This window comes from Salvelinus sp. IW2-2015, linkage group LG18, assembly GCF_002910315.2.
Source record: "Salvelinus sp. IW2-2015 linkage group LG18, ASM291031v2, whole genome shotgun sequence".
Taxonomy (NCBI): Eukaryota; Metazoa; Chordata; class Actinopteri; order Salmoniformes; family Salmonidae; genus Salvelinus; species Salvelinus sp. IW2-2015.
This window is the reverse complement of record NC_036858.1, coordinates 64,567,474-64,584,980: the sequence shown is the minus strand read 5'-3', so window position 1 is coordinate 64,584,980 and position 17,507 is coordinate 64,567,474. Positions and strand designations below refer to the sequence as shown.

Here is a 17,507-nt window from a genome sequence, read left to right as displayed (position 1 = left end):
GGTGATGTCAACGCCATCCTGCCAAGCGCCTCGGCAATTACGTCTCCTACGGAGCTTTTAACTGTGTGGAGGTGATGTCAACGCCATCCTGCCAAGAGCCTCGGCACATTACGTCTCACTACGGAGCTTTAACTGTGTGGAGGTGATGTCAGCCATCCTGCCAGCGCCTCGGCACATTACGTCTCACTACGGAGCTTTAACTGTGTGGAGGAATCCGTTTGATGTCAGATAGAATTGCAGTAATGGCTGCTAACACTATGCTCCGGGTGTTCTCATTCAGACCCTTTGCTCCATGGATCTGTTTAAGAAATACATGAGATAATTCCCATTCTCCTAATCCCCTTTCCTCTGTTGTGCGCCAGAGCTTCCTGAAACATAAAGAAGCCAAGCCCCTGACGGACATGCTGGCCTCCAACCCCAGTCGCTTCACCCCCCTGCTGGTACCGCAGCCACAGCCAGGTCTGGGTCCTCCACCACCAACACCTGTGTGAGAAGGTGCTCTCTTTCCTCTCCTCAGATCATCAGTATCATAGTGAACAACGAGGAGGGTTGGTTAGCGGGGCAGCACTCTCTAGTCAGCCAGCTCAGACAGGTTTGGGCCAGTTAAGCCTTCCAGGAACGACACCGCAAAGACAACATGGCCGCCATCAACTGGAAGGAGCCCAAGCTGCTGGCCTACAGTCTGCTCAGCCACTGCAAGTATGTACAAAAAAAAACACACACCATGATACTGCTGTAAATATGCATCATTTGCACTACCACTTCAGTACGAAACTACCTGGGTTGGTCAATACTTCTAAGATCAAGATGCATCATTGACTGTCATCTATCTTTCATGTAAATCTTTATTTTTTATACCTTGCATGCTCACACACTGTCAGTGTTCTACTCACTGTTTACTCACCCCCCCTCCCCTCCAGGCGTAACTTCAATGAGATCGAGCTGCTGTTCCAGCTGCTGAGGGYGTTTACGGGTTGTTTCCTGTACAACAGGGATCTTTAGGAATAAAGGACCACATGGAGGAGGAGATCCCTAAGAACTACAGCATCGCTCGAACCCTCTTCTTCCAATGACCCACATTTCAACGACGAGCTCAAATCCAAGGTAACCAACACGGACGTATGGGAACACAGCATCCTCTCAAATGTTTTCACACATACAAACACCGACATGGTAAAATAACATCATATTAAAAGCCCCAAAATGGAAATTAAAATTCTTAACCGTGAGTGTTCCCTGCTGGACTGCAGTGTTTTAATTTCAGTGGTGCAGCGCCAGTCCCCCCCCCCCTCCAATTACTTATGTTTCTCTTATACTTAGCTTCCTCTTAATTGTTCTCCTCGAGCGAAGAGCAGATGCTGTCCGTGTGTGTGCTTGAGTGAGTGCGTGCGTGCGTGCGTGCGTGCGTGCGTGCGTGCGTGCGTGCGTGCCTCCACTGACATATTCAATAATTGACTGAAGCATTTTCCTGGAAACAAGGTAGTATAGGAAGAAGGCGTGTGCTGTGCAATAGCACTAGGCAGATGAGGTCTGTTTGGATATTTCACTTTAACCTCCACACTCATAATGTGTGTCTCAAATGATGCCCTATTCCCTTTATAGCACACTACATTTGACCAGGGTCCACAGGGCTCTGGTCAACAGTAGTGCACTATATAGGGAATTGGGTTCTATTTGGGATGCAGAGGCCTATTCAGATATGGTGGAAAAGGGTGTTATTTTGTAGTAGCCTCCTAAATCTGCTAACAGAGATGTTTTATCCTGGTTTGACAGCTGGATGATTTAACATAATGCATATTGCTGGCCACGCTCTCACTCTGTCTGTCTCTTGCTCTGTCTGTCTGTCTCTTGCTTTGTCTGTCTTTACTTCTGTCCTGTCTCTCGCTCTGTCTGTCGCTCGCTCTGTCTTGTCGCTCTGTCTGTCGCTCTGTCTGGCTCTCGCTCTCGCTCTCACTTCTGTCTGGCTCTCGGCTCTACTCTGTCTGGCTCTCGCTCTCACTCTGTCTGGCTCTCGCTCTGTCTGCTCCTCGCTCTGTCTGGCTCTCGCTCTGTCTGGCTCTCACTCTGTCTGTCACTCTGTCTGTCTGCTGCGTCTCTGTCTGTCTGCGCTCTGTCTGTCGCTCGCTCTGTCTGTCTGTTGCTCGTCTGTCGGTCTCTCGCTCGCTCGCTCTGTCTGTCTTCACTCTGTCTCTCTTATCTTTCTGTCTGTCTGTCTCTCGCTCTTTGTCTGTCTACCGCTCTGTCCTATCTGTCTTTCTCGCTCTGTCTGTCTCTCTGCTCTCGCTCTGTCTGTCAATCTCGCTCTGTCTGTCAATCTCGCTCTGTCTGTCAATCTCGCTCTGTCTGTCAATCTCGCTCTGTCTGTCTGTCTGTCTGTCTGTCTGTCTGTCTGTCTGTCTGTCTGTCTGTCTGTCTGTCTGTCTGTCTGTCTGTCTGTCTGTCTGTCTGTCTGTCTGTCTGTCTGTCTGTCTCTCGCTCTTTGTCTGTCTACCGCTCTGTCTATCTGTCTTTCTCGCTCTGTCTGTCTCTCTCGCTCTGTCTGTCTGTCTCTCTCGCTCTGTCTGTCTGTCTCTCTGCTCTGTCTGTCTGTCTTCGCTTGTCTGGTCTCGCTCTCGCTTGTTGTCAATCTCGCTTGTCTGTCAATCTCGCTCTGTCTGTCAATCTCGCTCTGTCTGTCAATCTCGCTCTGTCCTGTCTGTCTGTCTGTCTGTCTGTCTGTCTGTCTGTCTGTCTGTCTGTCTGTCTGTCTGTCTGTCTGTCTGTCTGTTGTCTGTCTGTCTGTCTGTCTGTCTGTCTGTCTGTCTGTCTGTCTGTCTGTCTGCTTCTGTCTGTCGCTCTGTCTATCGCTGCTCTGTCTGTCTGTTGCTCGCTCTGTCGCTCTGTCGGTCTCTCGCTTGCTCGCTGCTCTGCTGTCTGTTTGTCTGTCTGTCACTCTGTCTCTCTTACTCTTTCTGTCTGTCTGTCTCCGCTGCTTCTGTCTGTTCTACCCGCTCTGTCTGTCTGTCTCTCTCGCTCTGTCTGTCTGTCTCTCGCTCTGTCTGTCTCTCGCTCTGTCTGCTCTCGCTCCGTCTGTCTGTCTGTTGCTCTCTCTGTCTGTCTCTCTGTCGCTCTCTCTGTCTGTCTCTACGTCGCTCTCTCTGTCGCTCTCTCTGTCGCTCTCTCTGTTGTCTCACTGTCGCTCTCTCTTGTCTGTTCTTGCTCTGTCTGTCTCTCTGTCTGTCTCTTGCTCTGTCTGTCTCTCTGTTCTTGCTCTGTCTGCTCTCTTTCTCTTGCTCTGTCTGTGTCTCGCTCTGTCTGTCTGTCTCCTCGCTCGTTGCTCTGACTGTCTATCTCCTCACTCTTGCTCTGTCTGTCTGTCTCCTCACTCTGTCTGTCTCCTCACTCTGTCTGTCTCCTCACTCTGTCTGTCTCCTCACTCTGTCTGTCTCTCACTCTGTCTGTTCTTCACTCTGTGTCCTCGCTCTCGCAGGCTCTCGCTCTCACTGGCTCTCGCTCTGTCTCGCTCTCGGTCTCTCTGGCTGTAGCTCAATCTGTCACTCGCTCGCCTCGTCTGTCTCTCCACTCTGTCTGTCTGTCTGTCTGTCTGCCTGCCTGCCTGTCTGTCTGTCTGTCTGTCTGTCTGTCTGTCTGTCTGTCTGTCTGTCTGTCTGTCTGTCTGTCTGTCTGTCTGTCGCTCTCCTTTCTCTCTCTTGCTCGGTCTGTCTGTCTTTCTCACAAACAAAAAAATCAAATTCAGATTGCTTTATTGGCATGAAATACAATTTGTAGATATTGCAAAGGCGTATAGTTTCAGTAAATACAGTACAATGCAATAAGGCTAATAAAATCCAGTTAATTTCAGTATTAATAATAATAGTACATGTAATCATGTATCCAGGTACAACACTACTGCTTTTGTGGGATCTTTGGTCAAAACAATTACACCGGAAAAAAGTTATAAACGTAACATGTAAAGTGTTGGTCCCATGTTTCATGAGCTGAAATAAAGATCCCACAAATGTTCCATAAGCACAAAAAGCGTATTTCTCTCAAATYTTGTGCAAAAATGTGTTTACATCCCTGTTAATGAGCATTTCTCCTTTGCCAAGATAATCCATCCACCTGATAGGTGTAATGATTAAACAACATGATCATTACACATGTGCACCTTGTGCTGGGGACAATAAAAGGCCACTTTGCCACAATGCCACAGATGTCTCAAGTTTTGAGGGGCGTGCAATTGGCATGCTGACTGCAGGAATGTCCACCAGAGCTGTTGTCAGAGAATTGAATGTTCATTTCTCTACCATAAGTCACCTCCAATGTTGTTTTAGAGAATTTTAAAACATTGCCCCTYGGTGTCATTCAAACATACTTTTTATTATGTTTTGACTTTATTTTGACTTTATTTTTGACTTTTATCTTTGACCATCATTCTATCTCCAGCACAACAACTCCACTCCCACTTGTCTCCAATTCCACCTCCCAACCCTCAGCTTCCCTCAGCCCATCCCACCTATCTCTGCTGGCCACCCTCTTCGGATTTTTACACAACATATATCTTTCAACTATGCTGTGATGTTTAACGTAATGTTCAATTTCAATCTATCTAATCGAATAGAATTCACAGATTGCGAGTTGAAGATAAATACTTTTATTAAGAGTATTAGTATATTAGTAATTGACTGACCCGGTCTCTCCAGATCTCCTAAAAGTACTATTTCTAGGGTCAATTTTAGATCAATGCTATGCATTTTCAGCCATGCCTGAGACCAGAAACAGGCTACCTGAGGGCAATACCAAAATGAATGGTCTGTTGATTCTGTATCCTCACAACAAAATCTGCAGAGCTTCGATGATTTTATGCCCCAAAATATTCAACATTTTGTTGGTGGCAAGAATTCTATATAATAATTTTAGTCTTGAATCCTGCGTTGTTATATATATCAACTCAAACCCTGTACCATGGAATCAGTACATCAAAAATCTCTTCCCATCTATTTTGCAACCTGTATGGCACAGTTGTCAACATTCCGGTCCTCAAATGAAACTAGTATACTTTCCTATTTATGCTATTTTTATTCCTCCGCCAGTTTTGATCCTTTATATTGGGCAGACAGACCAGTTCCCTACCTCCTCCCGCTGCCACCTGCCTCCTCCATTTTTTGTGGCAATGCTGTAATCAATTGGTTGTACTCTTGGATTGAGCAGACCTTCCCGTACAATTCTGATAACTCCATGAAGGACATAACTCTACCATTCCAATTTACAATATAATTTAAGAACAAAATACAATTTTCAAACATCTTTCCCATAAATACTGTTATTTTATCAACCAGCACATTTGAGTTCAGCCATAATATTTGTTATAATATTTGTTCTATCTTTTCAGGGGGATGAAATTGAAATTGTAGCCAGCTCTGCAATGCTTGTTTGAAAAAGAGAGATACTTTTGTCAAAGTATCATTTTCAGTTAATCGAAAATGAGACATGGCAATCTGCACAAAGTCAAAAAGGCAATTTTTAAACAATGGATGAGCTTGTCTTAGTATTCTACTTGAGAACCATTTAGGGTTCAAGTAAAACTTATGAATAAGTGAAGCTTTTAGAGAGCGGTTTAGTGCTTTTATATTTAATAATCTCAACCCACCCAATTCATATTCATTATATAGATAGGCAGGCTTTATTTTAACTGGTTTAGCTTCCCAGATAAAGCAAAATATTTTTTGCTCATATGATTTGAAAAACGAGTCATCAGGAGTAGGCAGCGCCATAAGTAAGTGAGTAAACTGAGATATGACTAAGGAGTTAATCAGGGAAATTTTTCCATAAATAGACAGGTATTTACATCTCCATGGTTGAAGGATCTTGTCTATTTTTACAAGTTTTCTATTGAAATTAATTGTGGAGACCTTATTTATATATTTTGTGATATGAATACCAAGTATGTCTACTTCACCATCAGCCCATGTTATAGGTAAACTGCAGGGTAATGTAAAAGTTGTATTTTTTAAAGATCCAATACGTAATATTGTACACTTATCAGAATTAGGTTTTAGTCCAGAGAGTACAGATAAGTTATCTAGATCTTCAATGAGACATTGCAGGGATCTAGCTTGCTGACTTAATATAAAACTTGAGTCATCGGCATACATGGACACTTTTGTTTTTAAGCCTTGGATTTCTAATCCTCTTTCGATGGCCATAACGAATAGATATGGTGACAGTGGACATCCTTTTTTAACTCCTCTTGACAATTCAAAACTCTCTGAGAAGTAGCCGTTTGTTAGGCGGAGCGACACATGGATTCCAGCCAGAGCACTAGCCTCTATTTCAACGTTAAGAAAATCGTCCGTGTCTGTAGATGAATCTGTTTTTCTTTTTTTGTCAGGTTAAAGTTATTTTGTGAGGTAGTCGGACCATTCCATGATGGAGTATGTTGTTCCTCCATAGCGAAAAGCTGTTGGTACTCGTCAATTTCCCTCAGGATCTCCTTAGTATCCAGATTGGCTCCTTACTGCAACCAGTTGTTTTACGAAAAGATAACAATGAGTCTTTCCCATTATGACGACAGGTGTCTGTAGTACAGCCAGCCAGCACTCGCGGAATCCACACAAAAAATGGAACACAAACTTGCAGTCCCAGCCGTAAAGGCTAACTGCGTCGTGGAATCYTTAGAAACAAAACTTTAGTTCTGAATAAAATCGATTTAACGAAAAATATTTAATATAAACAACAAACCGAGTGTAGACAGTACAATGTTCTATTGAGTGCTCTGATGACGTATGTTGCGTCATAAAGCCTCATCATGGCTTTATAAATTATTTGAAATACTCACATCCACTTACATCAACCATGAATAGCTGTTGTCTTTTCAACGAGTGAGTTATTGTAGTGTGTTCTTGCAAAGTTCCCTCCTGGGACTTCACCTTCAGTCAATTGTTTTCCTCAGCTCCTAAGTTCCAGTCTGTCTTCCTATTTTACTTCCATTGTCCCTTATCAGTTCCCTGTCATTATTTAGTCATGATGTGAAGCAGCCTCAATCAGTGTAGTAGAGATAACTAAAGTAAGTCCACCAGGACTTCCCCTCCTCCACCCATCCCTCCATCTCCTCCTCCACTCCTCCCTATTCATGAGCTTCCTAAGACAAGCTTATCTGAGTGCTTCCCCAAATGTCTGACAATGATTGTTTTTCTCTCCGTGGATCGCTGCAGCCCCCCTCAAACCAAGGCCCAACCTTACCTCAGAGATGTGTCCTCTCCCTCTTGAGACTGAACTGTACATGGCTAGCAGTCTTATCCAGAGTAATGAACAGAGCTGTAAATGACATTGTCTTTTATCATCTCATTGTACTGTCATGTCAGTGATTAAAGGGACAGCGGGAGAGGGCAGAACACACACACATCTATCTGAAACACACCAGAGACTAGGCCTTATTCTGCTCCTACAGCTATGAATTCATACTTTTTTACTGTGACCAGAGCCTTAACAACTGAGTCACCTTTTTCATTAATACATATTAGTCCAAAGAGTCTGCTTCGAGTCCAAATAATCTTTCTATCTCTTTCTTCTCTCCTCCCTCGCTCTCCCATTCTCCTTCTCCCTACTAAATAGAGAGCTTTATTCTACTATAATCAAATATGTTGCCTTTTCCTGTTCGTCTCCCAGGCACGTCAACTGTGTCGTCTAGGTATGAGGAGTTGGAGTGTCTGTATGCAGTGGTGGGTAAGGTAATCTACGAGGGCCTCACCAACTATGAGAAGGCCACCAGCAGTGCTAACCCAACACAGCTGTTTGGTAAGACACCTACCAGTACCAACACTCTCTCTCTCTCTCTTTTACTTTCTCTGTTGGTCTCTCTCTTTCTGCCTTGCACTCAGTCACTCATGCTCTTTCTCTGTGTCTCTCTTGGGCGCACTCATGCATGCACACTACCACACTATCTCTATTAGAGGTCGACCGATTATGATTTTTCAACGCGATACCGATACCGATTATTGGAGGACAAAAAAAGCCGATACCGATTAATCGGCCGATTTATAAAAAATAAAAAAAGGTTTAAATATATATATCATACACACACACACATTTTTGTAATAATGACAATTGCAACAATACTGAATGAACAATGAACACTTTAATTTCACTTAATATAATACATAAATACACACACACACACACACACAGCTCTGAAGTGACCATGATACTGAAGAGTCTGCTTAGGAGACAAATACTCTAGACTGTTTGAATAAAAATAGAGTTTAAGTTACCTGTGATGAATGTTGAAAACAAAAACTGTCATTTCTATATGCAGGAAATCCTATTTTAATAATGGGCATGGTAAGAATTGACGACCAAAGTGCGAGTCATAATTCCCATGACACCTTCTAGCAAAATCTGAAAAGCGGTTCCTTCATTTATTCCATAGGATATTTTTTAGATTCACTTAAAATAAGGTCTGTGTTTAGTGTAGGCTTACACCACCTTGCCAATTGTATAACTGTGTAGATATCCATAGGACAAGGTAACTCTGATCAATATTGGCTAAATATAAGCGAAGATCATTTTTTTTGTAGAGTGGATTTATGAAAATATGTTGACAAACGTTACCTTATCCTAGTGAGATTTACACGGGTATCAAAACGTCGAGGCGGTTTAAGCCTGCACGAAACACAGACCTTATTTGAAGTAGATCAAGACATTCTCTATGGAAGACATGAACGGTAAAATAACGAAGGAACCCCTTTCAAGTTCAGCCGCAAGTTATTACAGGAATTATAACGCGTCGACTATTTCTCTCTAAACCATATACTTTGACTAATCCGGAAACTATCACCTCGAAAACAAAACGTTTATTCCGTTCCGTATTTTATCTAACGGGTGGCATCCATGAGTCTAAATATCCTGTTACATGCACAACCTTCAATGTTGTCATAATTACGTAAAATTCTGGCAAATTAGTTCTCAAAGAGCCAGGCGGCCCAAACTGTTTCATATACCCTGACTCTGCGTGCAATGAACGCAAGAAAATGACATAATTTCACCTGGTAAATATTGCCTGCTAACCTGGATTTCTTTTAGCTAAATATGCAGGTTTAAAAATATATACTGTTATTGATTTTAAGAAAGGCATTGATGTTTATGATTAAGTACATATTGGAGCAATGACAGTCATTGATTGATTGTTTTTATAAGATAAGTTTAATGCTAGCTAGCAATTTACCTTAGCTTACTGCATTCGCGGCACAGGCAGGCTCCCCGTGGAGTGCAATGTAATCAGTGTTGGACTAGCATGGACTAGTTAACTGTAAGGTTGCAAGATTGGATCCCCCGAGTTGACAAGTTAAAATATCCAGCAGAACGTTCCTAGGCCATCATTGAAAATAAGAATGTGTTCTTAACTGACTTGCCTAGTTAAATAAAGATTAAATGTGCTTCTACACCGTGCTTCTACACCTGCATTGCTTGCTGTTTGTGGTTTTAGGCTGGGTTTCTGTACAGCACTTCGAGATATTAGCTGATGTACGAAGGGCTATATAAAATAAACTTGATTTGATTTGATGATTAAATAAAGGTGTTAAAAAAAAAAAAAGAATCGGCAAATCGGCGCCTAAAAATACCGATTTCCGATTGTTATGAAAACTTGAAATCGGCCCCGATTAATCAGCCATTCCGATTAATCGGTCGACCTCTAATCTCTATCCAGCAATTAGAGGAGTAGGTGTGGTGTGTAGGTGTGTTAACAGCTGGTGTGGTTACAGGAAGGGTGCAGCACAGGATTCAGTCTGTAGCGGGAAAGAAGATTTTTGTCTTTCACTACTTCTTCTGTTATGAGTTTTCTACCAGATGTGAGATGTTTTTTCTGAAAAGCTTATTTTTGATAGAAGAGAATAAAGTCTCAATTTACACAGGTGGCATTATTTATTTCAGTAAGTGGGACATGAAGTGACAAATGGCTGTTGGAGAACACTCTTACGTGAACACTATTTCATACCGTTTCCTGAAATGGCAACAGTGGTCAATAACTGCCTTCATACCCTGTCCTCTCCACGAGAGGTTCTGTTACACACACACACCACTGAAATGATGAATGTGTCTTGCCGAGGGTGACATTTTACAATTTGTCTCCCCTCCCAAGAGCGGTGTAGAGAGAAATACGTTACTCATTGGCTTGACTCAGTTATTCGGTTAGATTTCCTCAAAAAATGACCTTGAAGTATAACTTCTCCTTACAAACAGACTGACTTTTTTCCATGTTTTACCAGCATGTGTTCATGTGCATGTGCCAGGGTTTCTGTTAGCCGGTAACAGCTGGCTTTTGAAGGATTAACGATTCTTAGGCCAAGAATCACGAGCAATGGACATTAGACCGGTGGAAATCTGTCCTTTGGTCTGATGAGTCCAAATTTGAGATTTATGGTTCTATCTGCCATGTGTTTGTGAGAGGCAGAGTAGGTGAATGGATGTTCTCTGCATGTGTGGTTCCCACYGTGAAGCATGGAGGAGGTGTGATGGTGTGTGGGTGCTTTGTTGGTAACACTGTCAGTGATTTATTCAGAATTGTTGCTAGCTAAGGCACACTTAACCAGCATAGCTACCACAGCGTTCTGCAGCAATACGCCATCCCATCTGGTTTGCGCTTAGTGGGACTATCATTTGTTTGTCAACAGGACAATGACTCAAAACACACCTCCAGGCTGTGTAAGGGCTATTTAACCAACAAGGGGAGTRATGAGTGCTGCATCAGATGACCTGGCCTCCACAATCACYTGACCTTAACCCAATTGAGATGGTTTGGGATGAATTGGACCGCAGAGTGAAGGAAATGCAGCCAACAAGTGCTTAGCATATGTGGGAACTCCAAGACTCCATTAAGCTGGTTGAGGGAATGCCAAAAGTGTGTAAAGCTGTCATCAAGTCAAAGGGTGGCTACTTTGAAGAATCTAAAATCTAAAATATATTGTGATTTTGTTTAATACTTTTTTGATTACTACATGATTCCATATGTGTTATTTCATAGGTTTGATGTCGTCACTATTATTCTACAATGTAGAAAATAGTAAAAATAAAGAAAACCCTTGAATGAGATTCTACCAAATTTGCACAACTCTTCGGGCAACATCATTATTTTTTGTAAAAATGATTGAGGTGGCAGCATCTTGTTATGGGGAGTTTGTTGGGATAAAAAAAATATATGAAAGGAGCAAAACCCAGGTAAAAAGTTAAAGTGAAACCCACCTCAGTCTTCTGAAAACCTAACCCTGACATTGTGTGTAACTTTCAGGCAAAAAAATAAAACCCTTTTGTAAGCAAAATGCACACCAGAATGGCTTTGCAAGAGATGTTGAGTGTTCCTGAATGGTTCAGTCTAAGTCCTGACTTAAATCTGCTTAAAAAATMTGAGACAATATTTGAATATTGCTGTCCATCAAGGATCCCCAACCAAATTTACTGATCCTGACCAATTTTGACAAAAACAATGGATATGTTGCCCTAAGAGTAAAGTTGGTCAAATCTTTATGAAAATGATTCACAACTGTGATGGTTTCCAAAGGTGCTTCAACCAAATATTAACTGGGTGGAAACTTATCCAATTATGATATTTCAGTTATTTAGTTATTTAATTTTTATTTGGAAAAGGTTCTATARCTTTCTTTCACTTCGGAAATGTGGAGTAGGTTGTGTAGATCTGTAGGGAAAAAATCAAATGAATAGGGCTGTGACGGACTTGGAATTGGAGGTTACGGTAATTGACCTCCCCCTGTTCAGGGGGGAGGCCCCCCCCAACATTAACAGAGTCAAAATATAGATATGCCTACCTTGTGCTTGTCTGTTGGCTTTTCTGCATATAAAAACATTGAATACAGATCCTATTTTGACGCGAAAAACCATTAAAAYGAAGTACGATGGATTTTCTGCCACTTTTCCCAAAATATTTGCATGATGTTACAAACACTGCTGTTGCGGTCATTCAATGGTATTGGCATATGTTCTTCAAAGAGAATATGCCGTAATGACAGAAAGCCTACACTACTGACAATAGGCCTTTTACAAGATTACATTATGACAGGAGCGTTTGATTCTTATTAAAGAGATGGAGTCCAGACAGGCTACTTTAGGAAACTTTCTGAATGGCCATATAGGTCTATAGAGAGAATCAGCGAACTCACACGCACACCGCTGTAAAGGCACCCGTCAATCAAAGCCGCCAGCGTATGTCGGACGTGAGCAAATATTTCTCCCTTCCTTAAAATGTATTTACAAACCTAGGCTTGCCTTACATGCTGACTAGACCGGGCGCACGCATGTTGATTTTGTCCATCCATACCAGATGCGGTCAGGACACGCAGGTTGAAATATCAAAACGAACTCTGAACCAACTGTCACGTTCCTGACCTGTTTTCTGTTGTTTTTGTATGTGTTAGTCGGTCAGGGCGTGAGTGTGGGTAGGCATTCTATGTTATGTGTTTCTATGTTGGTTAATGGGTGACCTGATATGGTTCTCAATTAGAGGCAGGTGGTTTTCATCTCCTCTGATTGAGAACCATATTAAGGTAGGTGGTTTCACATTGTTTGTTGTGGGTGGTTGTCTTCCGTGTCTGTGCCTGTTTGCACCACACGGGACTGTTTCGTTTTGTTCGTTCGGTTTTTGTGTAGTCTATTTTCCTGTTTGTGCGTTCTTCGTGTTATGTAAGTTCGTTTGTTCAGGTCTGTTGAATCCGTTTATTATTTTGTAAATTCTCAAGTRTTTTTCGTATTTGTCTTTATTCTTTAATAAATATCATGTCAAATTACTACGCTGCAAATTGGTCCTCCGATCCTTCTCGCCTCTCCTCGTCTGAGGAGGAGGACGAAGTAGAAGAGCGTTACACCAACTATATTAATTTGGGGACAGGTCGAAAAGCATTAAACATTTATGGCAATTTAGCTAGCTAGCTTGCTGTTGTTAGCTCCGGTAATATGTCCTGGGATATAAACATTGGGTTGTTACTTTACCTGAAATGCACAAGGTCCTCTACTCCGACAATTAATCCAAATATAAAAGGGTAAACCGAGTTTGTTTCTAGTAATCTCTCCTCCTTCAGGCTTCTTCTTCTTCTTTGGTCTTTATATGGCGGTTGGCAACCAACTTTAAGGTGCATTACCACCACTGTCACGGCCGTTGAAAGAAGAGGAGCAAGGTGCAGCGTGGTGAGCGTACATATTCCTTTATTTAAGTGAAAACGCCGACAAAACAATAAACACTACAAAACAAACCGTGAAGCTAAAGGCTATGTGCCATAAACAAAGTCAACTTCCCACAAAGACAGGTGGGAAAAAGGGCTACCTAAGTATGGTTCTCAATCAGAGACAACGATAGACAGCTGTCCCTGATTGAGAACCCTACCCGGCCAAAACATAGAAATACAAATAATAGAACATAGAATACCCACCCCAACTCACACCCTGACCAAACCAAAATGGAGGCATAAAAAGGATCTTTAAGGTCAGGGCGTGACAACCACCAACTGGACTGGAGTGTGGACCTCGGGCACCTCCCCTTCAGGACCCAGAGCTCAGATATCTCAGGTCTGTCTGGCCCATACAGAAGCCCCTGTATCAGTGTGAATGGCTGTACAGTCCTGTAGATCCGCTGGACTGATAGACAGGTCTCACTGGGAATGTACCACAGCTCTGGGTTGTAGAATCAGAGAGATTCCTCTGGCTGACACAAACAGGGCTCTGGTTCCCCTCCTGGGTCATAGATGCAGAGAGATTCCTCTTGCTGTGTTATAGTGTGGACACTGGGTGCTACTACAGTCAGACTGCATTCAGTGTTTAATGTTGGACCTGGTGAGTAGTCATTTGTCCGTCATGTCCATGAAGATGAGGAAGAACTTCATCCAGGTCATCCTCACGTCGCTCATCGATAAGTCACCCGACGCCAAGATCCAAAAGCAACCTGGGAACCAGGAAGCACAACCTACACAGCTGTCTTTGCTCTGTTTATTCATTTATTCAGTGTAGAGTCCAGCAGAGAGTCAGAATGAGGGGGCAGGAGCAAAGGTGCTTCACACTCCCCCCTCCAGATGCTCTAAAGATAAATTAACTGAATCAATCTGCTCTCTCTCCCTCTCTCCTCTCCTACATCTCGCTCATTCCCTCTCTCCCACAGATGCCCAATCTTTGTGAGAAGTTCATTCTGCTGGAGAAGATGATGACCTATATTGAGAAGCGTTTCCCTGATGACCTTGAGTTAAACGCCCAGTTCCTGGCCCTCGTTAATTACGTCTATAGGTAATTATCCCCATTAATCACCTGGACGAGTATGCACGGCAAGTATGCTTGGCGCCACTACGCTTCTTCATCCATCGAGGGGGAGGGAGAGGGAAAGGTGGAGATGTGGGTTGAGAGAAAGAGAGGGGGGGTGGAGTATGCCAGGTCACTGCCACACAACCATTCATCTATCGAGAGGGAGGGGGAGAAAGAGAGCAGTGGGGATTGGGTAGAGAGAATGATGGGGGTTGAGTTTGGGGGTCTTCCAGTGACAGGACTTATGGTTTGAGGGAGAGATGGGGGTGAGGGATGGTGGCAGAGGGGTGAGAAGGCAGCCAAGCGAAAAGCGACTGACTCCTCAGCCCACTGCTATTCATCCCGCCTGGCCCTTTAAACACACACACACCACTCCCCTGTCCATCTCCTTCAGCCCTCAAAACTTACCCCATCCCCTTTCCCAGTCTGCCTGTTCACAGACATCTGATCTGTAAGTCACATGACTTTAAACAAGCAGTAAAACCATGATTGACACATCACTGTCCACATCACATAAAGATGACAGAATGACAGAGCAGCTGCTCCACAACCATGTCTCTGAATAAGTGATGATTTAGTAGCTTTAATATAATACACTCACTGCTGAGACGTTTCTGTTCCTCTCTGTTCTTTTAAATAGTACTCTTGAGGCCCATTCACCAGGGTTGTGGCATGATCTAGAAATGATTGTCAAGGTTATTACACAGCATCTAATGTAGGCTGTTAACCGGTTTACTATTCCACCAGGAGTATCCCCATCATTAAATATAAGATGTTCCTTTTTTAAACATTTAGATGTAACTGCATCCTGTTTCACATGGATGACCTTCATCACCTCTTGTCCTCTACTTATTGCCATGATGCTTTTAGCTCCTCTTTATCTTCAGTCTTTTGAAGGAGCTGGCTCCCAAATGMATTAGCATGAAATACTGTGTTAGAGAATCAAGTTGCAGTTGTAAACCATTTTTCATTAGATATAACAAATGGTAACACAAATACATTTCAACCCTCTTTGTCCAATCAGGGACGAGAGTCTCTCAAGAAGTGACATCATGTCAAAGTTGGAGCTGGCCTTCCTGTCTGGGCTGGGATGCGCCCAGCCTCTGATCAGGGCTAAATTCTGTGAGGTGTTTGACCTGTCCATGAAGAGACTTATCTACGAGAGGCATCTCTACGTCTGCTGCTCTCAGAACTGAGAGGCATTGAGCAGCCATTTCTGGATCAAGCAATCCATCGAAGTAAGGAGACAGACTGGGACGAGGGGTGGAATCGTGATGTCAGTTGGAGATTAATTGAATATTCCAGTTACGACTAAGCCCTTTGTAAACAGGTTGCTGACTTCAGCTTTGAACTTGAACAGTTTCTCTCCCTTCTCTGCTCTCTCCTTCCTCTCTCCTCTCTCTCTCTCCTCTCTCTCTCTCTCTCTCTCTCTCTCTCTCTCTCTCCTCTTCTCTCTCCTCTCTCTCTCTCTCTCTCTCTCTCTCTCTCTCTCTCTCTCTCTCTCTCTCTCTCTCTCTCTCTACTCTCTCTCTCTCTCTCTCTCTCCTCTCTCTCTCTCCTCTTCTCTCTCTCTCTCTCTTCTCTTTCTCTCTTCTCTCTCTCTCCTCTCTTCTCTTTCTCTCTCTCTCTTTCTCTCTTTCTTCTCTCTCTTCTCCTCTCTCTTTCTCTCTCTCTCTCTCTCTTTCTCTCTCTCTTCTCTTTCTCCTCTCTCTCTTTCTTCTTTCTCTCTCTTTCTCTCTCCTCTCTCTTTTCTCTTCTCCTCTCTCTTTCTCTCTCCTCCTCTCTTTCTCTCTCTCCTCTCTCTCTCTCTTCTCTCTCTCTCTCTTCTCTCTCTCTCTCTTTCTCTCTCTCTCTTCTCTCTCTCTTTCTCTCTCTCTCTCTTTCTTCTCTCTCTCTTTCTCTCTCTCTCTCTTTCTCTCTCCTCTCTCTTTCTCTCTCTCTCTCTTTTCTCTTTCTCTCTCCTCTCTCTTTCTCTCTCTCTCTCTTCTTTTCTCTCTTCTCTCTCCTCTCTCTTTCTCTCTCTCTCTTCTCTGTTCTCTCTCTCTTCTTCTTTCTCTTCTCTCTCTCTTCTCTCTCCTCTCTCCCTTTTCTCCTCTTCCTCTCTCCTTCTCGCTCCTCTCTCTTTCTCTTTTCTTTCTCTTTCTCTTCGCCTCTTTCTTTTCTTTCTCCTCTCCCTCTCTTCTTTTCTCTCTCCTACTCTCTTTTCTTCTCTTCTTTTCTCTTCTCTTCTCCTCTTTCTCTCTTCCTCTCACTGTCTCTCTCCTCGCTCTCTCTTCCTCTCTCCTTTCTCACTTTCTTCTTCCTCTCTCTTTCTCTCTTTCTCTTTCTCTCTTTACATCTCTCCTCTCCTCTTTCTCTTTTTCTCTTTCCTCTCTCTTTCTCTCTCCTCTCTCTTTCTCTCTCTCTCACTGTCTCTGTTTTAGCTGCTGCTGGCAGTGTGTAAGCGTAACAGCATCATTGGGACCAGCTGCCAGGGTTCTATGCTGCCCTCCATTACCAATGTCATCAATCTGTCCGACAGCCACGACCGCGCTGCCTTCGCCATGGCAACATCAAGCAGGAGCCCAGAGAGAGGGAGAACAGCGAGACCGAGGAGGAGGAGAGGACTCCACGCAACAGAAGTCAAAGGTTCACATGGACATACACACACACACTAAGATGCATGTTGACTGACACACTATCCCATGTGTTTTTTCTTAGAGAGGAATAACATCTATTGCTCCCTCTTTGTTAACTTGTATTTCCTGCTCAAGCAAACTGTTTTCCATACAGATGCAATGCTGTATTCATAGCAGTATTTATATAACAGTCAATATTTTTAGTTTTCCTCTCCCATCTCATCATGATGTGCATCTCTCCAAGGTGAAAGACTAAGTGCTTTTGCATTATGACAATAAATCACCAACCCTCTCCCCTCCTTCGTCTATTCTCTCCTCCTCCCTGTTCTCCAGGATGTGGAGATCGATATAGAGCTAGCCTCAGGGGACCAGACAGCCATCCCCAACACCAAGGAGCAGGCGGAGAAAGACTCAGGCAACCAGCTGCACATGCTCACCAACCGCCACAACAAGTTCCACGATTCCCTTAAAGAGGTCAAGGTAAGTTATGACACCGACCCTCGTCCTGTTGGTTAAAATCATACTCTTCTCCTCTGCAACCCTCCCAATCAATTTTAGAAATGAATGGCTCAGTGCAGTCATAAACACGATWTTCCTGTGTTTTATATACAGCTAACT

The 17,507-nt window shown here is 43.2% G+C and overlaps 1 pseudogene; it reads left to right on the top strand.

Annotated features, from left to right (window-relative positions):
- The window catches only part of LOC111977988 (transformation/transcription domain-associated protein-like), a 140,568-nt pseudogene that overhangs the window by 43,511 nt on the left and 79,550 nt on the right, over nt 1–17,507 (top strand).